We start from the raw sequence: 15,181 nt of genomic DNA, 5'->3' as shown, positions 1-15,181 counted from the left end.
GACTAACTTTGAGTTGTTTAAAGACCCGGTGGGGCAATGATTATAAGGGATATCTTTTTCAACTTGCTTACTTTTGAGTTATCACAATGGTATAAAGATTGTGTATCCTTAATACACAATTAGACATATATAAACACTCCAAGTGCACAGAAAGAGTGACGATATCAGTTGTTTTGGTGGATATTTTTAAGAAATATTAATTACAAAATGATAGGTATGTAATAGTATATGTGATTATATACTTCTAAATAATATCATTAAGCACAGGACACCATAATCATATTTATAATATAGTTTAAACTGTCTTTATTTTTGGAGACCGCATATCTACATTTTATATAGAGTTTGGCCTTCTTGGACCAAGATTTACTCAGTGTGGAGAGAGCCTAGAGAATAGTTAAAAACTTATTGGCTCTGCCAAATGCTTTCATATGTTTCTGCTCTCGTGGAAAATGAGTTTTGATTTCTTTTCAGCCTACATGCACGGCAAAGCTAAAACGAAAAACAAAACTAGGAACTTTCAACCAGTTCTAGTTAAGTTTGGTATTCACATATTGCTTTGATCTGCTCTAGCGCTTTAATAACTTATTTTCTAGAGTAGGTTAAACTAGTTTCAGCACTAAGCATCATTGAACAGTAACGATGAAGAAAAGGGAACAAAGTTTAGGATGAAATCTAGCTAATTTTATTTCTATTTCTCTATTAGCAACCAGACCAGTTTTATATGCTTTTTGTTTATTTTATTTTAGAACACTCACAGAGCCCTTGTCACCGGCAAAAATGATGCATACAACCTATCCTCATTAGTTGTTCTCTACAGCATGTAGCTTAAACTTCACACAATTTTTGGCCTGAATCAAGACCACTAATCCAGACCTGGATCTTCTCCCTGCCACACTCCAGTCTACCCCATGTAGCCCCTTGGGAATGGGCTTATCTACAGCAAATTTTGTGAGAATGGGGCACTGAAGCAGTTACTCACTGTGTTCTCTTGGCTTATGCTAATCACAATATTTTGCAACCATGCCCATTTTCATGCCTTTTCAGATTCTTTACATTAGTCCCATACTATTGTTTTTCACACTTGTATTTTGACAAGTACCTTATCACTTCGCTCTAAACAAAGTCGCCTGGATGGTAAATAGCTTTAAAAATTAGCATAATTTCTGTATCAGGAATATGTGAACCCATTGAATAAAATAATTTTTAGTTTCTTAAAGATGCTTAAATTAAAAACATGAGTTTCTACAGTTGGAAAAAACATGTATGGTTAAAATGTTTGAAGCCCATCAATCTCTCAAACCACATAAGCTAATGAGTTCCTTCTGTTTTCTTTGAATGAAATCACCATGAGTGGTTAGATGTTGATTTAACATAAAACAAATGGAAATGGGTGTTTCCTTTGTCCTTTGGAGAATTTATTTTTAAAAACAATTAGCAAGCATTATGAAGAAGTCAATGATTTTGCCATTACTTAAATAATAATACAGACTGAATAGTTAAATTGATTGGATTGTAGGGAATGCACAACATACTCCATCTCCCCTTAGCAGGCTAACATCTGCAGACATTATTAAACTTCTCATTTCATTTTTTTTCCTACCATAACACCTGTATTGTTATAAATTATGTTTTGAATTGTCATGAAGTGTCAGGCAAATTATGTTTTCTGGATGTGTGTGTGTCATTTAAATGTTCCTTTGTAATGGCAGGTTTGTGGCTAACAGCTTAATCTTAAATATATCAATGCAATTAAAAGCTCTGCTTCAATTCTTTGTGGATACAAAGAGGTTGAGGCATAATGATGTGTAAACTGCAAGGAAAGAATTAAAAATTCTTTAATATTTAAAACATTATGCTAGAGAAGGAATACATTTTGATGTAATTTTAAAAACATCAAACTTACTATATTCTCAGGAAAAAAGTATTGAGCACTTTGAACTCTACATCCTATTAAATTAAAATTAAAAATCTGTTGTGAGGCATTTCCCACTCCCTATAGCTTTAACCCACTTCCGACAATTTCTTCCCCCTTCCATGCATCCTCCTTTTTTGTAGTCTCTTTAGAAACAGTACAGAATGACTCACTTATGTCCTGAGCATCAAAGAACTTCAGACCTAAGAAATGTAGACAATAGGTTCTTCCTGAGATTCTTTCTGAGAGAGTTAAATAAATATGCAAATAAGCCAAAATAGGAGCAGCTTAATTTAGGCAAAATTTTCTATTGATTACTTACTACGCTTACTAAGTAAAAACTTCAGCCCAAGTTTTGCCTCCCCAAAGAAAACAGAATTAGACTGATCTATGAACTCATTGGGGCTTCTTGTAAATTGTGCCTACATGAATGAAAAACCTTCAAAGATGAAAAAAGGAAGGACTAAAATTTTTCGGTAAATGCAAATCATTATTTGTTTGCCATATTTCGGTTTACGATCTTGAGTAAAATAATTTTAAATTCCAAAGGAGACTGTGATATATATTAGGTCTGAGAATTCCATAATTCTGCCTCCTTTCCAACTGCTTTAAAGAAGCCTGATTTAATTTTCCTAGGTAGATCTGTTGTATGAATAAATTTTGACAGATGTAAAAACAGAATACGGTTTCACACCAGGCTGCATAAGTGGGTTTTTTTTTCCCAGACTAGTTTATTTACTGCATTGATAATATTTGAATTATGTTATTTAAGAAATCCAAAGTGGAAGTGTTTATGTAGTTTATGTCACCAAAGCTCTCTGTGGCTCCTCTTATCTTTTGGATTGGTTAAAATATTTAAACATCAATACATTAAGTAGAAAAACATTTGATCATCAAGGATTCTTGTTTGAATATGAGAATTATAATGAATTAACTAAAAGAGCATGTTTCATTTATTCGCACATATGTACTTTTAACTTGATTTTTTTGCAAGTTGAGAGGAAATTTGACAAATACTGGATTTACTTTTATACTACAAATATCTGGCTTTGTGGCAAAGTATAGGTATTTAGAGTCTTCATGTCTTTTGAACAATTTGCTGTTGACATTTTAATAACATTGTTGTTTGAAATGATTTCTGAAGTATGATGACTGCAACATACCCACAGCAAGAAAAAGTACATGTTTCTGAAAGCAAAGAAGCTCAAGTTTCAACCTATTTTCTAGAGATTTTAAATCTTGGAGAATCAGTTTTTCTCGAAAACCAATGCAAACATGCTTCTTTAATTGATGTCTGCATTTATTAGTATAAACAAGTGATTTAGAAATACATCTGAAACGTAGTCACTTTCAACTCAGAAATTTTGTAATTAAAAAAAAAAAAACAGGTTTGATTTTATTCGTATGCAAAGGACACTTAACTGGTTTTTAAACATTTTTTCAAGCATGATTTGCTCCATCGTGATCTTTTCTCTTCAGTTTGGGTCCATCGTTGGCACTGCCTGGCTGTTTGCTGACACTAACAACAGAGAAGTGCAAGGAAGTGTGGTCAGAGGACAAGAGCAAAAACAGTTTCAATGTAAGGAAATGAGGGAAACAGACCTAAACAGCACGATGAATGCACTTGCAAGTAAAGAGCCTTGTAGTCTCCTTTCCTTCCTTTGCTTATCCTGGTGGGTTTAATCAAAAACAAACAAAACGCTCTTGTGAAATATAGTCAATAAAGTCAAAGTTTGGCTGACTCTCTGTAACTACAAAGACAAAGTCATCGCAATTTCAAAAAATGTAACTTTCATTAACGAGCCCGCCGGAAATCTCAGGTATCAAAGACGCATTAACCCTGGAGCGTCCCCGGCGCGCCGCAGCCGGACGGAGGCAGCCGAGGCGAACAGACGTTCTTTCTCTAGCGAGCAGTCACACAAAAGGAGGGCCGCGGAAACTAAAAGTTTCGGGGCCTCTGGCTAGCTGTGTGGAGAAAAGAGAAAACCTGGAGACGGGGTGGGTAAAAGACGCATCCTGGGCGCCTCTACGAAGTGCAGGCGAGGAGCGAGCTCCTGAGCCTGGAGGGAAGAGGGGCGGGGGCCCCGAGCCGGGCCAGCCCCCTGTGCCCCGCCTCCGAGGCCGGAGCTCCCGGCTCTCCAAATACCCTTCACCCCGTTCCAGAAATAAAATAAATGTTTTTAAAGTGCGTGTGTGTGGACAGGATGGAGAGCGCGCGCCGGTGGAGCGCGCGGGGGACCGAGCGCGCAGTGAGTGGAGTTTGGGAAGGTAGGGGTCGGGATGGAATGGGTGTGTATGGACGCGGGGGGCCGGCGGTAGAGCCCGGGGATCCGGGTGTGTTGTAGGGGGAGACGATGGGGGAGAGAGAGGAGGGGCGCCCGTCAGCGCAGGCCGCCTCCGGCGCGCGTTCCGCGGCGGTGCGCGCGCGTCCCTTGTCGCCGCCGCCTCCGCCGCCCGGACAGCCCTGCAGCCGCCCCGCCGGCGGAGCCGGGGCCGGCCTGTTCTCGGGCGGCTGCTGGGCCACCGCCACAGCCACCCGAACAGCTCGAGCCCGTAAGTGTCCCCTTTCGTTCCCCTCCCCCTGGCTCTGGTGCGCTGCCGCCGCCGCTGCTCAAATGGAGTGGAAAATGGCCATTGGGTGGCAATGAGTTAGAGATGATCTGCTCCACGTTTTGTACTTAGCTGCTCGTAATCTACTTTGGAGTTTGCCTGAGCCTCTTGCTAAAAAAATCGGGAGGGAGAGATTTGTCCTTTGCGGCCGTACACGCTAATATGTTTATATGATTAGCCGAACTCGCGAGGGTGGGGAAGTGGGGAGGAGGAGGAGGAGGAGGCTGGAGGTGACTCCAGTTCAGACCTTGCGGAGAGTCTGTGTCAGGACTTCGCACTCCCCCGTCTCTCTAGCTCTCTCTCCCTCTCACTCTCTCCGCACACACATACACACACACACACACACACACACACACACACGTAGAGGTACCGGAGCGAAATCGGGAGCTTACCGGAGAATTCCTTGGGATCGTTGGGGCGCGGGGGGGGGGGCACCTCCTCTCATTTACTGTGCGTTGCAGTGGCTCGTCCCTGCACCTCCCCGCTTCCCCGAGCCCCGATCGTTGCCTTCCTCCATTCGCGGGGCAGCGGCCACCGCTCAGCCTTGGTCAGGAGACCCGACATGTGAGGAGGGGGCCGCTGCCGTTTCCCGCCCCAGGCCGCAGGGTTGGCCCAAGGGATGCCAGCCCTCCCGGCGCGGACGGCGGGCTGAGGGGCTTCTCCGGAAGAACTGAGTTGGCCTCGCGCCGCCGGCGTCGGCCCGCCCCTCCCGCGGCCGCCGCTCGAAAGGGACTCCTAAGTCTGCGCACCTCTGTTGGGCTTTTGCCTCAGCCACCCCTTTCGCTCCGCTTCCCGCATTTCTTCTCTTTGCGAGGGAGTGTGCGGTCGAGGGGGTGCGGACTCGCGTGTAAAAGAACCTCTCGCGGAGCGGCGTGCGGGCAACTGCGGGAAAATGTTGACCTAACCCCAGGAGCCGCCCGGCGCTGGCTGCTTGGCTGGAGGAGGCAGCGGCGGCCAAGCAGGAGGACGCGCCGAGCTGCGGCGCAGTATCCGGCGGGCGAGCCACGGCGCTGCCTCCTGCAGGGACTCGGCGACCCGCTCACGGCCGGCCTCGGCCCTCGCCGGCCGAGGTGGCCGCTGCCCTTGGCGCTTCTCCCCGCGCCAGACGGCCCGCCCCCGGGGCGCGCTCGCCGACCGAGGTAAGAGTCGCGGGAGCGAACAATGTGCCTCTGTGCTGGGCTTCGGAGACCTGTTTGCTTTGCGCCTCCCGCCTGGGGGTGGATGCTGGAGGTGGAGGGAGCCTCTGGCCAGTTGGGGCTTGACTGTTTGTTTCTGTTCAGCTGGGTCGAGGGGAAGACCCAGGCGACCCGGAGCTGTCCCCCCCCCCCCAACTTGCTCCCCCTCCTCTCCTCGGAAATCGATCCGCAGGACTCCCCCTTCCCGTCCAGCCCGCTGCTTCGCCCTGCGAGTATCGTGAAGCTCTCCAGGCTTCACTCTAGTTGCAGGGGACTCGGAGGGAGGTATTTGTAAGGATGGGGTTCGGCATTTTTTGATTTACTGAAAGCCTGGGTGAGAAGGTGCCGTTCGCCCTTTCCCAGCCTGTCTGGGGAGGGAGGGAAGGTGGGGCGCGCTTTCAGCGGGGCCGCGGGGCAGGAGGCCAGGCGGGGAGTGCGCCCCTGTCCCCCGCCCCGCCTGCCTGCAGAGCTGTCCCGGGCTGTGAGTGGAGCCGGAGGCCGAGCGCTGGCAGCGAGTTCAGGGCAAGTGGACGGTGACGGTGTGTGTGTGTTTGGTGGAAGTGGGGCGGGTGGGACGAGTTGTTGCGGGTGGTTGTTTCTGCTCGTCGGTGGTTAGATGGTGTGGAGAGGCGAGGATGACAGCAAAGCACAGCCAGATGTGGCCCGGCCGGCACCGGGGCTGGCAAAGATTAGGGGCGGCCCGGCGGGGCGGGCGGCGGGCCCCGGGGAGGCCGAGTGCCTCCCGCACCCGCAGTGAGAGGGCAGCAGCGGGCCGCGCTGCGCCTGAAGGCGAAGTTATTGGGGGTGGGCTTCTGGGCTGGGGCTGCAGGGCTCGGGGGACGGGGTGCTGCGTGGGGAGCGGCCGGGAGGAAAAGCCATAGGGAGCGCGAGGCCAGGGAGAACCCCCCCCCCAAAGTCCCGGGCTGACCGTCGTGGACTCCTTGATTGGCTGGGGCCCTCCGACCCCCTGGTGGAGAGGCGAGGGCGAGCCCTGAGACAGAAGCGCCCCAGCGGTGGGAGGCACTCCTGCTTGAGACTCCTTCACTTGGGATCAAGAAAGTTTGTTCCTTTCGCCAAACTACGGGGCTGGGGTTAGGGGAGATCTCTGGAAGCTTTTACTTTGTGCCAAAGTATCGCTGAGCGGCGGCGAAGGAACGTATGTCTTTATTCATAGATGTATAGTTTGTTCTCTCTTCACTCTGTCCTCTGAAAGCTTAGTTGGAGGGACAAGTCCTGCGGTGTCCGTCTTCTTTCCCCACCTTCTGTGGACTCTCCACCCCTCGCCCCTATTCTCCCCCCTCCCCTGGCCCCCTCATTCCGTTCTTCCCAATGCAAACTATGTTGTCTCAGATTCAGACCGAGGAAATGTTTTCCTCCTGTTTCTTGAAAGGTGTCAGGCTGTTTAGCAGCTTCTCCAGGCAGCCTGGGAGCATCTGAGCCGCAGCCACCAACCATATGGTTCCCGTTACAAAGGCCAGGTTCTTGGGCCCCTCCTCTCCGCCCCCGCCCCCGCCCCCAACTCTTAAATTTTCTTCTGCATTCTTTATATGTGTACTCCTCCTCTCTTCCAGAGTCATAGATTTAACAGAGAAGTGGTTGGTCCGTTCATTTCCCTGTTAATGTTTGTGTCTGAAACGGGCCCCACCGACTTTGCTCTTTGCTCGAGTTGCACAATGAGGAAAAGTCACATCCGTTTGGTAAATAATTGCCTGTTGGGATGTCTCTTACTAAATCAAGTTTGATCTTGGGCAGATCTTAGAAGATGGGCACTAAGGAGGCATTCTGCATCCATAGCAGAAAAATAGAATAGTTTCTGTGGTGTCTGGCAACATTCCCAGTTGTGATGGAACTCGTGACCTAGGTAAAAGGTAACTTTTGTAACTTAAACTTAGTATCTTTATAATACTTGAGAAACCCTTTATAAGAAAATCTACTTCTGTTCAGGTGTGTTAGGGAACTTTTTGTTGTCCCTCCACACCCTCCAATGCATTTATGCATGATAGAGAGAATACTGCAGAACAAATGTTCTGTTGTTTAGTTTCTTCAGACATTCCGATTCTCTTCTTTTGTTGCTTGCCTCTAAAAGAGGTGCCATTTCACATCATTCTGCACAAATTGTTTGAATTAATGCAAGTGTGAATTCTTACCGTTTGAAGGGGACTATTAGCATATCAAAGGTTTCTTAGCTTCAGCTCAATTGAGAAAACTTCAGCCTGTCTTCCATTTGCTTCCAAGTGGAGGCCCAAAGGGCAATGAGAATTGTAAAGGGTAAAAATAGGGAGGTGGATTCTGGCTGTGTTTCTGAACTTTTACTATTTTGTAATTATGTGAGTGAAAAACATTGTCTATTGCTGTGGAGCCCTTGCAAATGGAAAGACAATTATTTTCTATTGATAAATGGTTTGTCCCTAGAAAAAGAGTGACTTTTTTTTTTTTTTTTTTTAATGATAGTCACTGTTGCCTGTCCTTTGGGGTCTCTTCTGTGGAAGAGAGTTGAGAACACTTTTCCTTCTAACTTAATACTTTTCTGGGGCCTACACTTTGTTATATTAGTAAAATGGTTAAGAAAGGCTTTTAATTAGTGTATAAAACAATAGAAATCTTATGATAAGGGGACACTCATTTTTACGCTTTTACACTTGCTAAATTAATACATTAACATTTTACACTTGCTAAAGTAATATTAAAAAATCAGTGCAGTTTTGAGTATTAAAAAGGTTTCCATGTGACACTGAAATTTTTCATGAATTGTATATAGAGATAATTTGAATATTGATTGTTTTGTCTCAAAATTTTTGTATTTTATCCATCATAGTAAAGTCGAGAAGTCAGCTTTAAGTTGGTTTCTTTTTCTTAATATAACATAGTGTATTTGCTGATATTTTTTTACATTTGTAGAGCGGTATGTTCTTTGAATTCCTTTTAACAACTCAGTATCCATGAATGGAGGAAACGGTTAAGAACAAGTTCTTGGGTCATTTGGGTCATTTTATGGCCAGCAGATGGGTCAAGGGAGAACTTTTATCTTCAACTTCTGGGGAAATATTAGTTTTCTTTATTTAGCTTTAGATTTCCTAAAACCTGGTTTTAAGATGAAAATGAATCTCAGGGACCATTTGGAGATTTGTAAGCTCATGTTTTTTATAGTTTTACCTTTGATGGTTGGTGGATTTTGAAGGTGAATTGATATCCCTTCATTAGAGGGGGCCTTTAAAAAAAAAAGAAACAAACCACATGTTCAGAATTCCTTGTTTCTCTTTTAAAAGTGAAAATTACTAAAAAAGTTTTGGAGGGAAAAATAATCATTAATCACCTAACATTTTCAGTGTTCAGTTTAATAGGATGATGATTTTTTTTCAGATTAAGATGAGAGGTTTTTAGTGGCATTCAAATCATGTACAATTACTCTGAACTCATTTTATGATAGTTTATTTATCTGATCCCTCGGTTGTCTAAGAAGTACTTTCTAGGTAAAAAAGCCCACATTGATGTAATTGCTATTATTGCACTTAAGTTGCTGTTAACTAGTCTGCTTTGAATGCAGAGTGCTATAAAGAAAACACATTATCCTTTAGAGCTATTAGTGATAATCTAAAAATTGTCTTGAAAACATTGCTCTTCATTTTATATGATGGTGATCCTGGATTCAGCAAATCTCTAAAGGTGTAAAATGCAGTGTAAAGAATATTTTTCAACATTTAGATGGCGAAGTTGGACTACTTAGAGAAAAATTAATGTATTGTAGGAGCACTTCAGCTGCCATTTTCAATCACTGTGGGTTACTACTATGTGTTGGTAACAGAAAACGAATTTAGAAATGCAGATAGCTGTGGGAGCAGGTAGTTGGGGAGATCAGAATATTGAATCATGTGGGGTAGAATGAGCCAATTACTTGAGTTTTTGACTTGAAAATTTCCAACAAATGTAATTTTTTCCAGGCTTTTGACTTGGCTTTATTAATGGACTAACATCAAAGCAGACAACACAACTTCAAAATGTTATAAAAACTAATGTAAAGATATAGATCTCACATGGAGTACTGCAAATCTTAATTTAAGACAAGCAGTTGGAGTTTTTATTGCTGCAATTTTCACAATAAGCATAAACGTTAACACTAGGCTTCTGGGCGTTTCCTTTCTTAAAATTAGCAAGAGGAGAGCTTTCAAACTAAGATTTACTTAGGGTTAGAACTTTATTTGATCATTATGGGAGCTTTCTGTGTTTCATTAGAATTTTTAAAATAATATTTTAGTGTCTTAACTAATAGAGGAATATATGAGCTAAGATTGAGATGTTGGGAAGGTCAGGAGGTAACTAGAAATCTGCACACCATAGTAATAAAATGTTATAGCTCTATTTTCTATCAAAATATTTATTTGACCTAACTTTTGTGAATAAATATTCAGTAACACTGAGTTTACTGACAAGTGTAGTATGAGATGAAGAGAGTCTTATATTCTAAGGTATGGGCTAAACACGCTTATCCCAACCTAAGAGAAATCTATTGTCATTTTAATAAGAACCCATACCACTTGCACAGTTTAGCATAGATTAACTGTATGTAGTTTTGGACATTTGAGAATTTAGTGTCATAGGATTGCTATTTAAAAATAGCAGCTTTAGCTGCTGGACTTGGAAGGGACTTAAAATCTTGTTTGTTTTGGTTGTATCAGTTACTAAGGTAATTTGTTTAAATATTACTTCACAGTACCTAAATAGATAGCTGTTTTGTAACTATTTTCAGGAAAGACTAACACATTTCTATTTTAATGATAGATTAAAATCATAATTGACTTTATTACATAACACTAATTAGTCTGTAGCCCCACCCAAATATTCATCTCTCCAAATAATTTTTGATTGAAGGTTGAAAGGTTGAAAAGTATTTAATCACCCATATTACTGTAATTAGACTTGATATTATCAGAAAAATTAAGATTGTTATCTAAAATATTTTTACTACTCAAGATTGGTCAAGTAGTGATTGTTACTATTTTTTAAAGCCTTAAAATAAAGGTTAAGGACATGGATTAATTTAGAGATAGTTAATTATTGGAATTACGGAATTGGAATCCTAAAATAATGACAGTTTTCTTGACCTAGTGTGATAACTTTTAAAGGAGTATCTATAACTAGGATCTCATTCCTAAATTTTATTCAGGACATCAATATGATATTTTGAGTTGAGTATATAGGTTTTGTTAAATATATTATACATTGTGAAAATCCCTTAAATTGATGTAAGTAGGAATTTTTTTCAGTGGCTCACTGTGCCATATAAGAAAAGGTCCTAAATAACCAAAAATCCTTAAAAATCTTTTTAGGTTACTTTAATAATGGATTAACTGTAGGCAATAATTTGAAGATACTCTCCAATATATTCTTTTTAATTGAAGTATAGTTGATTTACTTTTCAGTATATTCTTATACAACAGTTTTTTAAAAACTATATTTTACCAAAGAATTTCTGTATTTTGCAAATAAAAACCTTCTTTAAAAAAAAAAAGTAGAGGGAATGAAGGGACCAAGTGCTTAATACCTGCAAGTAAAGTACAGTTTCGAGCAAAATGCTATTGATTGCTTTGGAATCACAGAGCAAGTTTAAGTACAATTTATTTAATTACAACAAAAATGCAGTTTTATGAAGTAACATAGTTTGTCTTCGTAAAGGATTTTATGCATTGTGTGGTGGTAAGTAAAATCCCATCACAGTTGTATAAATTTGTTCAATTACCAGAACGCTAAAAGGAAAAAAAAATCAATTTACTTTGAAAAGCAGCAGAAATTAGATTACCTTGGTTGGTAGGAACTTCCAGCAGTCTCTAAATTGCTTAATAATAGCAAAAGTTACCATGTTTCACATTGTAAGGATATTGGTGCCTGTTTTTATATGCATACATCTTGTTTACTTGGTGACTTTCATTATGTGAACATTTTTGTTCTTTTTGCCCTCCATTTTTGTTTTTGTGAACACTGTTGCATGACATGGTTGCTTTTCTGGATTTCGAGAATTTGTAATCAGTTGGTATTTCAAATCCGTGTAGTGAAAAGCCAGATGTAATTTTATCCATCAGGAGAAACCTGGTCCATCATTAGGTATAGCTAGATTATTATCAGCCAAAGAAACATATTAGAAATTATTCCTACTTGAGGATTATACAGAACTCTAAATCTTAAATTCTTGTAGCAGTAAAGTGGCATGGGAGTCATCGGAGAAGATAGCTGGGCACCTGTTTTACTACCACCTGGATCCCTTGTGGCGCCCAGATTTCCCAAAGCGCAGAACAGGCACAACTGCTACTCAGAGCCACCCGGCTGTTTTTAGGTCATGAAGTCAACTTCCTGGAATTTCTGGGGAAACCAGTTGAAAAGGGAGGACAAATGTCACTTTAAATAGAGATGTTTAAATCAGATTTCTGCCTGAGGGTAAAATTTAGGTCTGTTTTAGCCCGGATGTAATGTCTCCCTCTACAGAGCACAGCATTAATCACGACCTGACAAGAAAAACGTATGCTGAGCAAAACGGGCCCCTGTTGGTCTTGTCATTGATTTTTCCAATCTGTGAGGAGTACATTATAAACATTAAAATTCACACACGGGATTACACCTTAATCTCTGAATTTCCGTATTGAAATTAGCTGCTTAAAAAAAAGCCTTCTTAAAAAAAGCTGAAAATTCTTTGGGAGAGTTTAGGATAAATTCAATACTTTGATAAAAATAGAAATAGAAGTTTAAAACCAGGCAGGTTAAGCAGCAGTTTCCTTCCATGACCACATCTTAATTCTGTTTTAAGGTGCATGAAGTAACTTCAAAACTTTTTTTAATCTGGTATCTGTAAAAAGAAACAGATAAAAACCATTAGTTCTTGGACATGATAGGTAGGAGAGGTTGAAAAGATGGTTAACTTTGGACTTAACATCCATTCAAACACATGTTATTTTGTTAGAACAAAACCAGATACAAGCGTGTATCTTTTTCTGGATAAATAATAAAGACTTAACCATTGTAGTGGCAAAAAAAAAAAAAAAAAAAAAAAAAAAAACATTGTGAGAGTCCTAATAAAAAAGAATTTAGTTTTGCCTCTTCAATTATTAGATAATGCTCTTTAATTCTTTTTTTGATCATGTACGCCCATGTACTTACTTTAACGAATTTATATTGTTTGTTTGTATACAGCAGTACTTTTGACAGTTATGGGCTAAAAATTAGTGCACATGCAAGTTTAAAATGTAAAATATGAATGATTAAGATATATGTTGTCAAACTGATTTTTAAAATGATATAATGTGTTTGATCTCTATTTTATTCTCAAAGGTATTTCCTGCCTTTGGACCATGAAATTTTTGGCTGTACACATTTTGCCTCATTTTGTAGGTATTTTTACATCAGTCCCCACCTCAAGCAGATTATTTCACTGGATTTAGATGACAGAATAATCTAACCCCAATTACTGTCAAAAATGGTTCTTGGCTGATTGGGGCTGTCTAGGTGACCTTGCATTTAACTAATGCTTTCTCTTGTAGAGGATGGTAAATAGTGTCTATCTGTAGAGAGAGGAAAAGAATTTTACCTGTTTTGTTCATGGAGTGAGTTCTAATTTTAATCATTTATTCTTAACATTAAATACTGTGATGCCAGTTCTTCATATAATGGGTGAGTCTATAAGATTTTCAAAAGGTCTTGAGTTGATAGAATATTTCTGTTTTATGTGGATTATATTTACTTAATCAGTTCTTCACTACACTGCAATGTACTACATAGAGAAATCATGTTGAAAACTATTTTCCCTGTGTCTTTACTTTGAAGCAAATTATTTCTGTGTGGAATTGTTTTTTCTTTATTACACTGGTGCCTTCCACGGAGAAATTTCATTCCTCTGCTTTAAAAGCCTATTATTTTTTTAAACTGTGTATTACTATGGTTATTGATTAGGAATTAATAGAACATATTTTTTTACATAGCATTTTCTTAACTCATCTTTGTGTCCTTAATCTTAGGATGCTTATGATGTGTTTTAAAACTTAAAATTCTTGGCTTTTCTGTGTTTAATGTCTAAGACAGTTTGGGGAGACATTAGTTTTGGTGATGTAAGCTTATGCATTTGTATCCCAGTGATTGCACATATTTTCCTAGAATTTGATAAAGGCTTAATGTGTTAAAATGAAGAATTGGTCCATTGTATCTATTTTGTTTTCCATTTTAAAAAAGGTAGACGTAATTCTAAAACATTTTATTTTGCTTCATATGCACCAACAAATACAAATTATACTAAAATTATGATGTCCTAGATACTGTCACTTTTAACTACAAACTTAACTGTTTTTGTCCTTTTCACAGTTCTCTTTGTCATGTGGACAATATTTGACTATTAGGTACTTCCTCTGATAACTCTATGAATAATGGGGGGACATCTCTCTGCTTTGATTTTTCTGCTGCAAATGCTGTCACCCATAGCCTTCACGAAAGCCACTTTTTGTATTGCCTTTGGTTTTAAACCAGGTCTGTAAGTGAAACGAATTTTTTTTTCTCGTAAGTAAAAAACTAACTGAAACCCCTGCTTATTTTGTGTCCTTTTCCATTAACCCTATTTTTTTTTGTTTCATTGGAAAAAAGAAATATGATTGATATCTCTGTATGATATTTCTGAATGTTTTAGCATGAAAGTTAGCAATGTATTTCATAATTTTTGTTTGTTTAATAGGGGTCTTAGTTTTTTTAAAAAAATCACTTTTTATAAGCCTGTGAATTCATTTTTAGATAAGTGAAACTGAATGTGCCTCAAATTTACAGTCATTGCTTATATTACAAAGGTGGTGTATGCATATTGGAAGCGGGAAGTCTTAAAGGAGGGGGCATCCATCATTGTCCAGAAACAGGTTTTTTTTTTTTTTTTTTTGGCAACACTTTACCCTTAAGACTTTGAAATGGTTCTTTGCTTTTCTTTTTCCCTCCCTTGCGGAGATGCACCTTATTCTCTATACCTGGAGAAAGGGGTGTGACAAAAGAGAATGTGTAAACAGAAATCTAAAACAGATTCTGAAAAAGATACAATGGAGGGGAAAAGAATGTTTTGCAAACCAATTCAGGGTTTCTTTTCCTTTTTTTTTTGTATTAGATTAGTAAAAATATATTTGTTTCAGAAGTAATATTCTCAGGTTTAAGGGTGTGAATTATTCTAAATAGGAGGAAAACGTAGTTTTTAACTGTAGTCATTTAAAATTGATTTTTTATCTTTCACTGTAAAGCAGTCCTAAGACGTGGCTTTTGATTGCTTTGTGATCAGAAGATGCACCAGATAAACGGGTTGAGCAGCTTTGTTTTGGGTGGTCTGCCATTTCAGGCTGGTGCTGTGTAAGCAAGGTAGTGTTTTCTGTTTCTTGAAATACATTTCGAGAGACAGCTTTTGCGTGACTGAGGAAAAAGTTTGTGTATCCTGCCTGCTCAAGCTGCATTCTTCTTAACCAAGATGAGGGACAAGAAT

At 40.2% G+C, this 15,181-nt stretch overlaps 1 protein-coding gene across 17 annotated transcripts in view; it reads left to right on the top strand.

Annotated features, from left to right (window-relative positions):
* The first annotated feature begins 4,083 nt into the window (after window positions 1-4,083).
* The window catches only part of ADGRL2 (adhesion G protein-coupled receptor L2), a 193,327-nt gene continuing 182,229 nt past the window's right edge, over window positions 4,084-15,181 (top strand). For 4 of the 17 annotated variants that reach the window (XM_047794269.1, XM_047794262.1, XM_047794264.1 and 1 more), the window contains exon 1: window positions 4,088-4,183. The gene's annotated coding sequence lies outside the window, so the exon portion shown is untranslated. Of the gene's footprint in view, window positions 4,184-4,362; window positions 4,469-15,181 lie in introns of those variants that run through there. The other 13 variants (XM_047794258.1, XM_047794259.1, XM_047794256.1 and 10 more) reach the window with 8 other exon arrangements.

Source organism: Phacochoerus africanus, chromosome 8, assembly GCF_016906955.1.
Source record: "Phacochoerus africanus isolate WHEZ1 chromosome 8, ROS_Pafr_v1, whole genome shotgun sequence".
NCBI classification, from domain to species: Eukaryota; Metazoa; Chordata; class Mammalia; order Artiodactyla; family Suidae; genus Phacochoerus; species Phacochoerus africanus.
Note: the sequence above shows the minus strand (reverse complement) of the source record. Positions and strands in the feature narration are given on the sequence as shown.